Raw genomic sequence first — 14,053 nt, forward strand, 5'->3', positions numbered from 1 at the left:
AAGTGTGATTTCTGCTGTGGAGGTGGTGGTGGTGGTGGTGCTGGCATTACCCCAGCCATTTGTCTGAAGAATTCAGCCATTTGCTGGAACATGGCCTGTGGAGGCTGAGCAGGCTCTGCTTGAGCTGGCGGAGCAGGTTCTCCCCTACCCCCAGTCTCAGCTACTGCAGGTGGAGCATGACTCTCCACTTCCTCCTCAACTGCCCTCTGAGATGTAGGGTCCATATCCTATTCAAAATAACAAAGACAAACAGATCTGCATTAGTGTCACCTCAACTCTTACAAATGCAATGCATGGTATGGACTCAATCTAGGACCAGAAATGCCTAAATCGTGCTCTGATACCACTAAATGTGACACCCCTTACCCGTCTACAGTATATCCGAGTAAGATATGTCACACGGTGTACCGGAACACTCTATTTTATCTTAATCATTTTTATTCTTCCTTAATTAATTTTTATCATAGTTTTGAATATAACTTGTGAAATATAATTCATTTAAGTCATTTATTGAAATTATAATTTATTTGAGGTTTCGAAAATTTTATAGAAAATCCGGCAGAGTACCGGCTAAAAATGGAGAAAACAGTTCTTCGAAACCTGTGAAAAACACTTCCAATATTTTCAATCAATCCCAAACTCCATTTCATCAACAAAATCTCAATATGTTTTTCAACAACATTTCCATTTCTCAATCATTCATCTCATATGATAATCATGTAAAAGTCATAAATAAATGTTCACTTTTTCATTCATAAACACAATTTCTACTATTTACATTAATACCAAAATACAATACATAAGTCTCAATTATACAAGAGAAAATAAAAGTTAGTTACAAAATACCAAAATGAAACCTAGTGTCCTACCAATGCACTGAAGATGGTGAGGTGACACGGACACTATGCAGAGCTGCAGGAGGTCTCACCCAGTCTGTGGTCTACTGGGCTCTCGGTCAGTATCTCCAGAACCTACGCATGGCAAAAGCAACGCGCTAAGCAATAATGCTTAGTGGTGCCAATAATAAAATAAAAAGAAATAACAGAAAATAAATATGCAGTGAATGTATCGATGTCTTATTGCAAATAAATTTTCGATGAGTATTTGTAGTCTTACTTATTTTGTACTTGTTATATTCATTATTTCATTAAATTTATCCACTTTCATTTTTGGTTGCCCAAGTAACCTATACTGGACGACTGGACTGGATAAACGGGTAAACTGGCACTGGGTATCAAGTACCTCGGGCCGTCACACCATCGGTCACATATGTGTCTCCCGGTGTGCAACAGAACAACTAATAAGCTGTAATAACATTAGGCACAAGGCCAAGTATCAACATAATGTCAGAATGGCTAAAAGCCATGAAATCACAGAATGGCATAATGCCATGTGCAGTACTGCTAACTGAACCCTATTGGCATGCCAAACAATCCAAACCAATCTTGTTAGGTATACTAGGGCATTTGACACTTTTGAATTTTTCAATTTTTGAATTTCAAGTTTTGGTGTTACTATTCCCTTCATTAGTCAACAAAAATGTTGACTTTTGCATAGAAAATAGGTACATTGGTTTTAACACTCCCAACATACCACATTTTGCATTCAAAATTTGTTGGTAGTGGTTACCAATACCATTTCTAAGCTTAAAATTAATAGAGCAGAATTTTCAGTTTTCTTACCCTATCTTTACTGTTCTATTATTTATTGTTGCAGTGGGAATTTGGGAAAATAATAAACATGAAAGTTGTTCCTTATTTTGTCTAGTTGAATTTCTTTTTTTGAATCACTCCATTTGGAGTTTTGTAGCTCAAGTTATGGTCTAAAAACCACAACTGGCCGGATTGGAATTTTTCTGGACTGACCATATCTACAGTGCAGTGAACAGTGACTGCAACTCCCTTGTTGGATAGGTTCTGGTCATAATTTGGGGTGGATTTCTTCATGAAAGTTGTTGATCTATATCTTAGCTTGTTGCTAGTAAAATTTCAGGTCAATTGGGCCATTCTACACTGAGTTAAGGCCAAATGAACAATCACTGTTCATTTGGTCATTCTGCAGAAACAGGTTGCAGGACACCCGGATTGGGGCAAGTTTTTGGTCCACTTGGTTTGGTCTTATGGGCATGGTTTCTTCACCAAAGTTGTGCCATTATGTGTCTAGTTTCATGTTCAATTGGCCAAACACCAATTGAACCTCTACAATTCAAGTTATGGCTGCCCAAACCTGCTGGACTCATGTCCAATTCTGCAGGTCACCTAGGGCAGCCACACTAAACCTAAATCCCATCACTAAACACACTTCATTTCTTGTTTACCAATAACCAAATGGTCACTAATTGACCATTAAAACTCACTTTCATCATTACATGAGCAAACCCTATTGTTGTTAATTGTCCACATTTTCCATGTTCATACATGCCTAAACTTTGTATTTCACTTACACAATTTGGTTCAATTAATCATTTAATACCAAGGGCAGCCTATGAACCACTTTACTTCAAGCAAACTCATCAACCCTAATCAACCCTAAGCTGCCAAAATTCTAGGAAATAAATACACATAATTTTTATTTTGTTTTTCTTACATTTTCTACTTATCTCATGGCATTAAGCATGAATTAAGTAAAAGTAGTAAGAGTTTGGACACTAACCTTATTAAAGCTCCCACTTGAGCTTGTTAATCTTTAAAATTTCTTCCTCTAATGGCTGTCTAAATATGATTTAGGGTGTGAGGATAAATTTTAGTGAAGTGAGGATGAGGTTTTATGGTGTAAAGGTTGAGGTTTTAGCAAGAAAAAGAGAAAGTTTTAATGGAGATAGTGAGGGAAAGAGGGGCTGCCGGAAATGGAAGAAGATGAGCAGAAAAATTTTTCAATTTTTAACTCCTTTTTGACCTTTTTAATTGATTTAAAGGTGCTTGTTAAAAGATGATTGGTGGAGCTCTTTTTAAAGACATCATATGATGTCATAATTAAGTATTTTCTTTCATTTTCTTTTCTTCTTTTCTCAACTCATTTTCAATTCAATTTTTAGCAATATTTATTTACATTTTATATTATAATAATTATTTACTTAACTGGACAAGTCGGCCAAAAATCGCCTCTGAAGGCGAAATGACCAAAATGCCCTCCGTTTGGCTTAACGGGTCAAAATTATCTGTACCGATTGAAAAACTTTTCTAAATATTTTCTTGGCATTCTAATGCCATAGGAACCTCAATGACCCTTCTCTGGAGTCCCAAAAATTATTTTATGAATTTTTCCTCGGGTCTAGGGCTCCTAGTTGCGAGAACCGCAACTTCCCACTAGGTTACCCATCGCTAGGGTAACCACAGCTATTATGTATATTGATTGAATTCCTCGCTAGCTTGTCTAGTGGGATGAATTGACTTTGAATTCTCTCTCTGGCTGAAGTGTTGAGGTTTGTGCCTATTGAGGAAAAATAGAATGAGTACTCATATTATTGCTAGCTAGCTATTTTATTCCTCACTAGCCATCGGCTTTTGGGACGAATTGGACTTTGGAACATGATTAAGCTGTGTGTGTAATTTATTGATATTTATTGTGATATTGTGAAATGGAGTTTAAATTCTTTATGACATTTACTATCTTTGATTTTAACTATTGTTTTAAGTATCCACTATTTATATGACTTATGATTTGTGATTTTAAAGTTGCATTTTGTTAATGTTGTGCACCACTGAGACATTGGCTCAGCGATAGCTTTTCATTGCTATCGCAGGTAGAAAGAGTGACAGGGCAGCAGACTAGGCTAATAGTGCTTCATTGAGAGTTCATCAGGTATATTGAGTATGCCATACTTTGCATTTTGTATTGTAATGTATGTTCACTGTATGTATATATTGTTCTTGGTTTTGAGCAGTTGTAAATTAAAATTGTACATTAAAGTTGTAAACTAAATTTGTAAATTATTTTGTCTTGTAAAATTTGTGATATATTTCTTTTATCTCAGCTTTTGAAAATACTGAAAAATTATTGTGGATTTGAGTTGGCAAATGTTGAGAAACATATTGTGTTGATTGAATATTGGAGTTTGGGGATTGAACAAAATATGGGAAGTGCTTTTTTACAGGTTTTTGAAGAACTGTTTAATTCAAAATACAGATAGCACTCTACCAAAATTTTTACAGTAATTATTAATTCTTCAAATGTATTATCTGGTTTCACTTCAGCTAAAAATTTTTTTAACACTTGTAAATAGTGCTCACCACTGTGAAAAGAAGTAAGAAAAGCTTTAAAATCCCTTGTAGTGTATTTAATGGGTTATCAGTAGACGAAGTTGGTAATTCATTAGGTATACTATGGGATCATGTTATCCCTTGCGGAAGGGTAGGGTGTGACATGTTTTAGTGGTATCAGAGCTAGTTTTTTAAAACTCTTTTTTCACTTGTAATTTGAATATTCTTTCTTCATAATACAACTGCTCAATGTCATTGTTTGATACATACAGTAGATTTCATTATAAATATGCACTAATGAGAGGAAATCTCCTTGTGTTAATTGTTCAAAAGGTCTAAGATCCTCAAATTGAATATGGAAGAGGGAGATCATTTAGTTGATCAATCTATAGAGGCTGAGGTACAAGGGGATGCCCCAGCCCTACACAATGTCAGTGGATCAGCCACACTAGTCCTCTCAGTACCGCAGTTTCCTACTCAGTTCGCTCAGCAGATGGCTGCAATGTTCCAACAAATGGCTGGTAACATGCCTACTTAAGTCCCACTACAGACACCAGTGGTACAACCATAATTTTCAGCTAGGTAGTATGACAAGCTGATTAAATATGGGGCTACTGAGTTCAAGGGGACAGTAAATCCTCTAGAGGCAGAACAGTGGTTAGAGAGAATGGATAGGGTGTTCAAGAAGCTACATTGTATAGAGGAGCTCAGATTTGAATATTCAGTGTCTCTGCTACAGGGGGATGCATATGACTGGTGGAAAACCATTCCCCATTGTCTGGTAGAACCTTCAGTGCTAACATGGAATGATTTTTTGCGGGAGTTCAGATAAAAATATGTCCCTGATGCTTATGTGGACCAGAAGCTGCAAGAGTTCCTAAATCTGAAATAGGAGAGTAGATCAGTGGCTGAATATGAAAGGGAATTTTCCCGCCTGAGCCATTATGCAGTAAGTCTACTTTTTACCAGTAGGGAGAGATGTAAGAGGTTTGAAATCGGCTTGAAGCCTAGTATCAGATTACAAGTGGTCAGATTCAAACATAACAACTTCTCTGAGCTTATTTCTCAAGCACTAGAATTAGAAAGAATTGAATCTGAAGCGGCCCCTGAGAAAAAGAAATCAAAGAAGACAGAAAAAGAGGGAAAGTCAGCAGAACAGAGTTCCAGTGGTCCTACTAGAAAAAGGAGGAACTTTGGGGGGCACAACAGAGGTGGTAAAAAGTCCAATAGGGGAAGATTTTCGGGACAGAAACCTACTCTATCTGGTCAGCAGAGTACCAGAAGTTCCTACCCTCCCCGCCAATGTGAAACTTGTGGAAGAACTCATGGTGGGGTATGCTACAAGGCCATAGGAGCCTGTTATAACTGTGGAGGCATAGGCACTTTGCCAAAGACTGCACTAGTACTCGTAGAGCTGGACCACCTCCTACTACTGCAGAAGGGTCAGTTTAGAGTCCTGTCACCAGAGGTTCATAACCACCTAGCAGAGGTAGAGGCAGGGGTAGAGGTAGTCCAGCAGGCAGCCAAGGCACTGTGAATCAATTAGAGCAAGGTAGTGCTCCAGTCAGAGTCTACGCAATGAGACAGAGAGAAAAGGCCAAGACATCTGATGTTGTGGCTGGTACCTTCTCAACTTTTAATCAAGATGTGTTTGTGTTATTTGATCCGGGTTCTACCCATTCTTATGTGAGTGCTAGCATCATTGATTGCATTGTTGTTCCATGTACAAAAATAGACTTTGAGGTGTTAGTAACAAGTCCGCTAAGACAAGAGGTCAGGGTTAATAAAATGTATAGAGATTGTCCTTTGGTGATCCAAGGACATACTTTTCTGTCTGATCTCATTGAAATGCCCTTCAGAGATTATGATATCATCTTGGGCATGGATTGGTTAATCAGGCATCATGCCATGATTGACTGTAGATTGAAGACAGTCACTTTTGGTGTGACACCCCTTACCCGACTACAGTGTAGCCGAGCAAGTTATGCCACTCAGTGTGCCGGAGCACTCTATTTTATCTTAATTCATTTTTATCGTAGTTTTGAATATAACTTGTGAAATATAATTCATTTATTGAAATTGTAATTTATTTGAGGTTCCGAAAATTTTAAAGAAAATCCGGCGGAGTACCGGCTAAAAATGGAGAAAACAGTTCTTTGAAACCTGTGAAAAATACTTCTAATAATCATATTCATCTATTCACAAACTCCAATATCAAAATCTCAATATTTTTCAACCATTCGTTTCTCAATCATTCATCACATTTGATAGTCATGTAACAGTCACAGATCAATATTCACTTTTCCATTTACAAACACAATTTTGCATTATTTACATGAAAATCAAAATACATTACATAAGTTTCATTTACACAAAGGAAAATAAAAATCAATTACAAAATACCAAAATGAAGCCTAGTGTCCTACCAATGCACTGTAGACGGTGAGGTGACACGGACACTATGCGTAATCGTGACCGCCTTACGAATCGTGGTCTCTGGTCCTCTGTCCAAATCTTCAGTACCTACGCGTTGCAAAAGCGACGCGCTAAGCATAAAGCTTAGTGGTGCCAATAATACAAGAAAATATAATATGCAAATAAAAATAATAATTTCCTTGCTATTGTGTTCATAAGAAATGAGTAATTACTAACTTATTGTTTAGTCGAGGGCTAATCATGTTTTATGATATTAACTTCTTCATGCATTTCGTTAATTATTATATTTTTTTTTTCATGATCTTGAGCTTCCTTGTATTTTTGTAATCATTCCTGATACTTAATTTTCGTATTTTCTTTAATAATCAGTTCACAGTTATACTTTTCCATTCATTTGGTTGCCCAAGTAACCTATACTGGATGACTGGACTAGATAACGGGTCGTTCGCATTGGGCACCGCGGTGCCTTGGGCCGTCATACCATGGGACGCAGAACGTCAACCACGTATGCAGTCAATATAGCTAAAAGCTATGATATCACATAATCGGGCATAAAAGCTATGAATACGGGCATAAAAGCCATGGATACGGGCATAAAGCCATGAATACAGGCACAAAGCCTTTCCTTTCGCAGTACTGCTAAAACAATACCCTATTGGCATGCCAAACTATCCAAACCAATCTAGTTAGGTATACTAGGGCATTTGATACTTTTAAATTTTTCAAATTTTGAATTTCAAGTTTTGGTATCACTATTCACCTCATTGGTCAACAAAAATGTTGACTTTTGGATAGAAAATAGGTGTATTGGTTTTAACACCCCAAACATACCACATTTTGTATTTAAAACTTGTTGGAATTGATTACTATTACCATTTCTAAGTTTAAACCAAGGGAAGCAGAATTTTCAGTTTGTGAAGCTTAACTTTACTGTTCTATTAAGCACTGTTGCAGTGGGAATTTGAAGAAATGGAAAACATGAAAGTTGTTCCTTATTTTGTCTAGTTAAATTTCCTTTTTTGAATCACTCTATTTGGAGTTTTGTAGCTCCAGATATGGTCCAAAAACCACAGCTGGCCGGATTTCCATTCTGCAGAAATTACCATATCTCTGATAACATGAGCAGTGGCCCACTGCCATTTGGGTTAGGTTCTGGTCATAATTTGGGGTAGGTTTCTTCATGAAAGTTGTTTGTCTATGTCTTAACTTGTTGCTGTAAACATTTCAGGTCAATTGACCTTATCGACAGTGAGTTATGGCCAAATGAACAGGTTCATTTGGTCATTTCTGCAGGTGCTGTTGCAGGGTATCAGGATTGGGGCCAACTTTTGGTCCACTTGCTTTGGTCTTTTGGGGATGGTTTCTTCAGCAAAAATGTGCCATTATAAGCCTAGTTTCATGTCCAATTGGCCAAACACCAATTGGACCAACACAGCCAAAGATATGGCAGTCCAAGTGGACTGAAATTTGATCACCTATTCTTTGTCTTTAGGCAGCCTACACATTCACTTTGCCATGCATTAACTCACTTCAAATTATGATTAACTTGCCTTAAATGGTCACTAATTGACCACTTGAATGTCCATTAATCAATTGAAATGCCAAGTCCAATTTTCACCCTTAAAACCCTAATTCCCATTATGAATTTTCACAACTTACCTTAATTAACTACTAGTTCATTATCCTTATATTTATACACTTTAAACATGGTTTCTAGTTCACTCCAAGTCCATCAAAAATACTCAATCCTATTCCTTCCTTAGGGCAGCCGAAATCCATGGCATACATACCCATAAGTTTCATTCATTTAATCCACAATTTCATACTCATTTTTAAGTCCTTAACATGGAACAAGAGATATACATGCATAATTAAGCACTAACCTCTTTGCTCAACTTATTGAGCTTGTGAAAACTCTAGAATTTCTCCTCTTTGTGGCTGCCTAGAGTTGCCTTGTGATGTGGGGACAAGTTTTAGTGAAGGTGACTTAGCGTTTAGTAGTAGAATTTCATGGGAAATGGAAGAAATTAAAGGAAACTTTCATGGAGGGTTATGGAAAAGGGGAGGTCACGTTTTGGCTGAAGAAGAAGAAGAAGATGACCAGAATTTTTGGTCTCCTTTGGTCTCTTTTATTAGTTAATTAAAGGGTTGTTTAATTGTGATTGGAGGAAGCTTTTTAAATGACATCACAATATGTCATATTTGGCATTTTATTGCATTTTCTTTTCTTTTCTTTTCTATTAACTTTCAATTAATTTTTCATCAATATTAATTCATATTTTATGTCATAATAATTATTTACTCAACTGGACAAGTCGGGCAAAAATCGTCTCTGAAGGCGAAATGACCAAAATGCCCTCCGTTTGGCTTAACGGGTCAAAATTGTCTGTACCGATTGTAAAATTTTTCTAAATATTTTCTTGGCATTCTAATGCCATAGGAACCTCAATGACCCTTCTCTGGAGTCCCAAAAATTATTTTATGAATTTTTTCCTGGGTCTAGGGCTCCTCGTTGCGAGAACCGCAACTTCCCTCTGGTTACCCATCGCTTGGGCACCGGCTCATTTGACTTGGTTGTATTTTATTTCTAAAATTTTTCCTAAATTTTTCTTATTAATATTTGAGTTAATTTTGGTTCTTGACTTTAGTTTAAATATTTTTCCGGACGTTCTAGCTGTCCGGACTGACACCGGTCACCGGAACAGTAGAATGTATGGAGTTGCTACCGGGAGGGTGTTACAACTCTTCCCCTCTAATTTAAATTTCATCCTCGAAATTTATCTGACTTAAGTAATCGGGGAGTTGCTACCTTCTTGTTTCTTCACTTCCTTGTATCGCCTCATCGATTATGCAGGTTTGGCTCTTCCTGAGCTTCCATAGCATATACTTGTGGTGCCACCCTGACTTCGGGCTTTTCAACTGTCTCAGAAACAATCTTCTGTGAAATGTCAGCCATTTCTGCTCTACCCGATCTTTTACCCCTTTGAACTATAGGGGAAGGTCTATCAACTTGTACCGGAGCTATTGAACCACTCCTCTGAGGGCAATCTCTTATGAAATGATCCGTAGCCCCACACTTGAAACACTCTCCAGTTAACAGTCGACACTCCCCTCTGTGTCTTCTACCACAATGCATACATTCAGGCACTGGGGTTGATCCCCTTGTTATTGTGCCCGGGGAACTAGCTATAGATATTCCAATCTGGCCTCTGTGGCCCTGTGTCTGATCTTGTGAACTAGAACCCTTAAACTTCTTACTATCAGTTGGTATACTTGACTGTCCTGGTCCAAATTCCCTCTTACGCTGCCTATCTTTCCTATTTTGTTCATTTATTCTCACTTTCTCCACTTTTAATACAGCTTCCACTAACTTGGTGAAGTCTGTGATCCCCAAGGCAATGATCATGATCTTTAAATTATCATTTAATCCCTCTTCAAATCTCTTACACCTTTCAGCTTCATTAGGGACTATCTCCCTTCCATAGTGGCTCAATCTTACGAATTCCTTCTCATACTCGGCCACTGACAACTGTCTCTGCCTCAGGTTAATAAACTCTCTTCTTCTCTCTTCTAGGTATACAGTACCCACATATTTCTTCTTAAATTCGGAGAGAAAGAAGTCCCATGTCACTATTTCTGGCTGCACTTCACTGGACACAGTGTCCCACCATTCATATGCATCGTCTTGCAGCAGAGATACAGCAGATTCCAAGTGTGACACCCCTTACCCGTGTACAGTATACCTGAGTAAGTAATGTCACACGGTGTACCGGCACACTCTAATATTCCTCGATTAATTTATACAATGCTTTTGCATATAATTTATGAAATACAATTTATTTAAACCATTTATCAAAAGTATTATTCATTTAAGGTTCTGAAAATTTTAAAGAAAATCCGGCGGAGTACTGGCTAAAAATGGAGAAAACCGTTCTTCGGAACCTGTTAAAAACACTCCTAATATTTTTATTCCATCATCTCAAACTCCAATATCCAATATCTCAACAATATTTCTCAATAGCAAATTCTCAATAATCTTTTCATTTCTCAACATCCATTTCTCATATACAAGCAATAAATACATGCTAAAATTTTTGCATTCATAGTCATAACTTTCATTATTTACATGAACATCAAAATATATTACATGAGTTCAAATACATATGAAAAAATAAAAATCTGCTACAAAATATCAAAATGACAAAATGACACCTAGTGCCCTACCAATGCACTGCAGGTAGTGAGGTGACACGGACACTGAGCAGAACTGTCAGATGGACTCACCCAGTCTGTGGTCTACTGAGCTCACGATCGGGATCTCCAGTACCTACGCGTGGCAAAAGCAACGCGCTAAGCAATAATGCTTAGTGGTGCAATAATATAATAGAAGAAAATAGCAAGAAAATAAATGTGTATACAATGTGTATGCTTTCTTTGTTTGATCTTGGTATATTCATTAATTCATTAACTTTGTTCACTCTTATTCATTTGGTTGCCCCAAGTAACCTACACTAGACGACTGGACTGGATAATGGGTAAACTGGCACTGGGTATCTAATACCTCGGGCCGTCACACCATCGGTCGCATATGCATCACCCGGTGTGCAACAGAACAGCTACTAAGCTGTAATTAATCTCAGGCACAAGGCCAAGTCTCAATGCAAAGTCAGAATGGCTAAAAGCCATGAAATCACAGAATGGCATTTTTGCCATGTGCAGTACTGCTAACTGAACCCTATTGGCATGCCAAACTATCCAAACCAATCTTGTTAGGTATACTAGGGCATTTGGAACTTTTAAATTCTTCGATTTGTGAATTTCAAATTTTTGGTGTCACTATTCATCATTGGTCAACAAAAATGTTGACTTTTGGATAGAAAATATGTACATTGACTTTGGCACTCCCAATATACCACATATGGTGTTTAAAACTTGTTGGCATTAAGTGTTAATACCATTTCAAAGTGTAAACCCACACAAGCAAAATTTTCAGTTTTGGTGAGTCAAATTCACTGTTCCATTGGACACTGTTACTGTTGGAATTTGAAGAAATGTAAAACATGAAAGTTGTTCCTTATTTTGTCTAGTTGAATTTCCTTTTTTGAATCACTCCATTTGGAGTTTTGTAGCTCCAGATATGGCCCAAAAACCCAAGCTGGCCTGATTGCCAAATCTGCAGATTTACCATATCTACAGTGCATGAACAGTAACTAGAGTCACTTGGTTGGATGGGTTCTGGCCATAATTTGGGGTAGGTTCCTTCATGAAAGTTGTTTGTCTATGTCTTAACTTGTTGCTGTAAAAATTTTAGGCCAATTGACCAAATCTACAGTGAGTTATGGCCAAATGAACAGTTACTGTTCATTTGGTCAATTCTGCAAAATTCAGTGCAGGGTATCTGGATTGGGGCCAAGTTTTGGTCCTCTTGATTTGGTCTTTTGGGCATGGTTTCTTCAGCAAAAATGTGCCATTATAAGACTAGTTTCATGTCCAATTGGCCAAACTTCAATTGGACTAACACAGCCCAAGTTATGGCAGTGCAAAGGGACTGAATTTTCAGTCCCTATGCTGCTGTCCTAGGGCAGTTTATACCTTGACTTTGCCATACCATTTTTCAGTCCAAATTGTGTTCAACATACCTCAAATGGTCGCTTATTGACCATTAGATTGTTCTTTAACAGTTTAATAAACCAAGTCACATTTTCACCTTTCCAAACCCTAATATCCAAATCAATTTACTCATAACCTTAATTAGCATACTTAGTTTAATGTCCATGTATATTAATACCTTAACCATTATTTCTAGCCACTCTAAATTTATTAAAACAATCAACCTCATACTTTCATAGGGCTGCTGAAAATTGAAGGTACCATGACACATATAATTTACTTCAATTTCTTAAAATTGCTTAGCTCAAAATGATGTTCTAACTAAGAATTAAAAGAAGGAGAATGAAAGTGTAGCACTAACCTTGATTGGGCAGAATTTCCAAAGCCCTAAACTTCACTTTCTTCCCTCTTGTTGGCTGCCAAAAACTTCCTTAGGGTGTGTAGATTAATTTTAGTGAAGATGACTTAGGGTTTTGGGGTGAGGTTTGAGAGGTTTGAGAGCTTGAAAATGAAGAAAATGGAGGTTTGGCTATGGAATTTTGAGAGCTACGGGTATGTTTTTGTGGGAGTGGTGGCTGCTGCAAATTTTTGGTGAATTTAGTCTTCATTTAGCCTCTTTTATTGTTTATTTAAATGGTTGTTAAATTATAATTGGTGGAGACTTTCACATGACATCATAATGATGTCATATTTGGCATTTTAGTGTATTTTCTTTTTCTTTTCATCACTACTCAATTTCAATTTAATTTCTAGTAATATTTCTTCATATTTTACGTTATATTAATTATTTACTCAACTGGACAAGTCGGCCAAAAATCACCTCGGAAGGCGAAATGACCAAAATGCCCTCCGTTTGGCTTAACGGGTCAAAATCGTCTGTACCGATTGAAAAATTTTTCTAGGTATTTTCTTGGCATTCTAATGCCATGGGAACCTCAATTACCCTTCTCTGGAGTCCCAAAAATTATTTTATAATTTTTCCCCCGGGTCTAGGGCTCCTCGTTGCGAGAACCACAACTTCCCTCGATTACCCATCGCTTGTGCCAGGCTCGTTTTACTTGGTTGTATTTTACTTCTATAATTTTTACTAAGTATTTCTTATTAAAATTTGAGTTAATTATGGTTCTGACTTTAGTTTAAATATTTTTACGGGCGTTCTATTGTTCGGACCGACCGTCACCAGAACGATGGGATGTCTGAGTGGTTACTGGGAGGGTGTTACAACTCTTCCTCTAATTTAAATTTCGTCCTCGAAATTTACGATGCAAACAGTTGAGGAACTGTTGCCTCATCGTTTCTTCACTTTCCCAAGTTGCCTCCTCGGTGTTGTGGTGCCTCCAAAGCACTTTCACCAATGGAATCTGTTTGTTCCTCAACTCTTTCACTTCCCGAGCTAGGATCCGTAGAGGTTCTTCTTCATATGTTAAATCCGGTTGTATTTCAATTTCTTCTCTGGAGATGACATGCGAAGGATCTGAGCGGTATCTTCTGAGCATGGACACGTGGAACACATTGTGGATCTTGTCCAGCTCTGGTGGTAAAGCTAGCCTATAGGCCACTGGACCCACACGTTCAATAACTTCATATGGGCCAATGAACCTAGGGCTTAACTTACCTTTCCTTCCAAACCTCAACACTTTCTTCCATGGTGACACCTTGAGGAACACTTTGTCGCCAACCCCATATTCTATTTCTTTTCTCTTCATGTCGGCATAAGATTTACATGCATGCAGAGGCAACTTTGAGATTGGCTTTGATTGATTTTACCTTTTCTCACTGTTTCACGTGCAGCCCTACCGCTTGTCTTC

The sequence above is a fragment of the Hevea brasiliensis genome, chromosome 2 (assembly GCF_030052815.1).
Source record: "Hevea brasiliensis isolate MT/VB/25A 57/8 chromosome 2, ASM3005281v1, whole genome shotgun sequence".
Classification (NCBI taxonomy): Eukaryota; Viridiplantae; Streptophyta; class Magnoliopsida; order Malpighiales; family Euphorbiaceae; genus Hevea; species Hevea brasiliensis.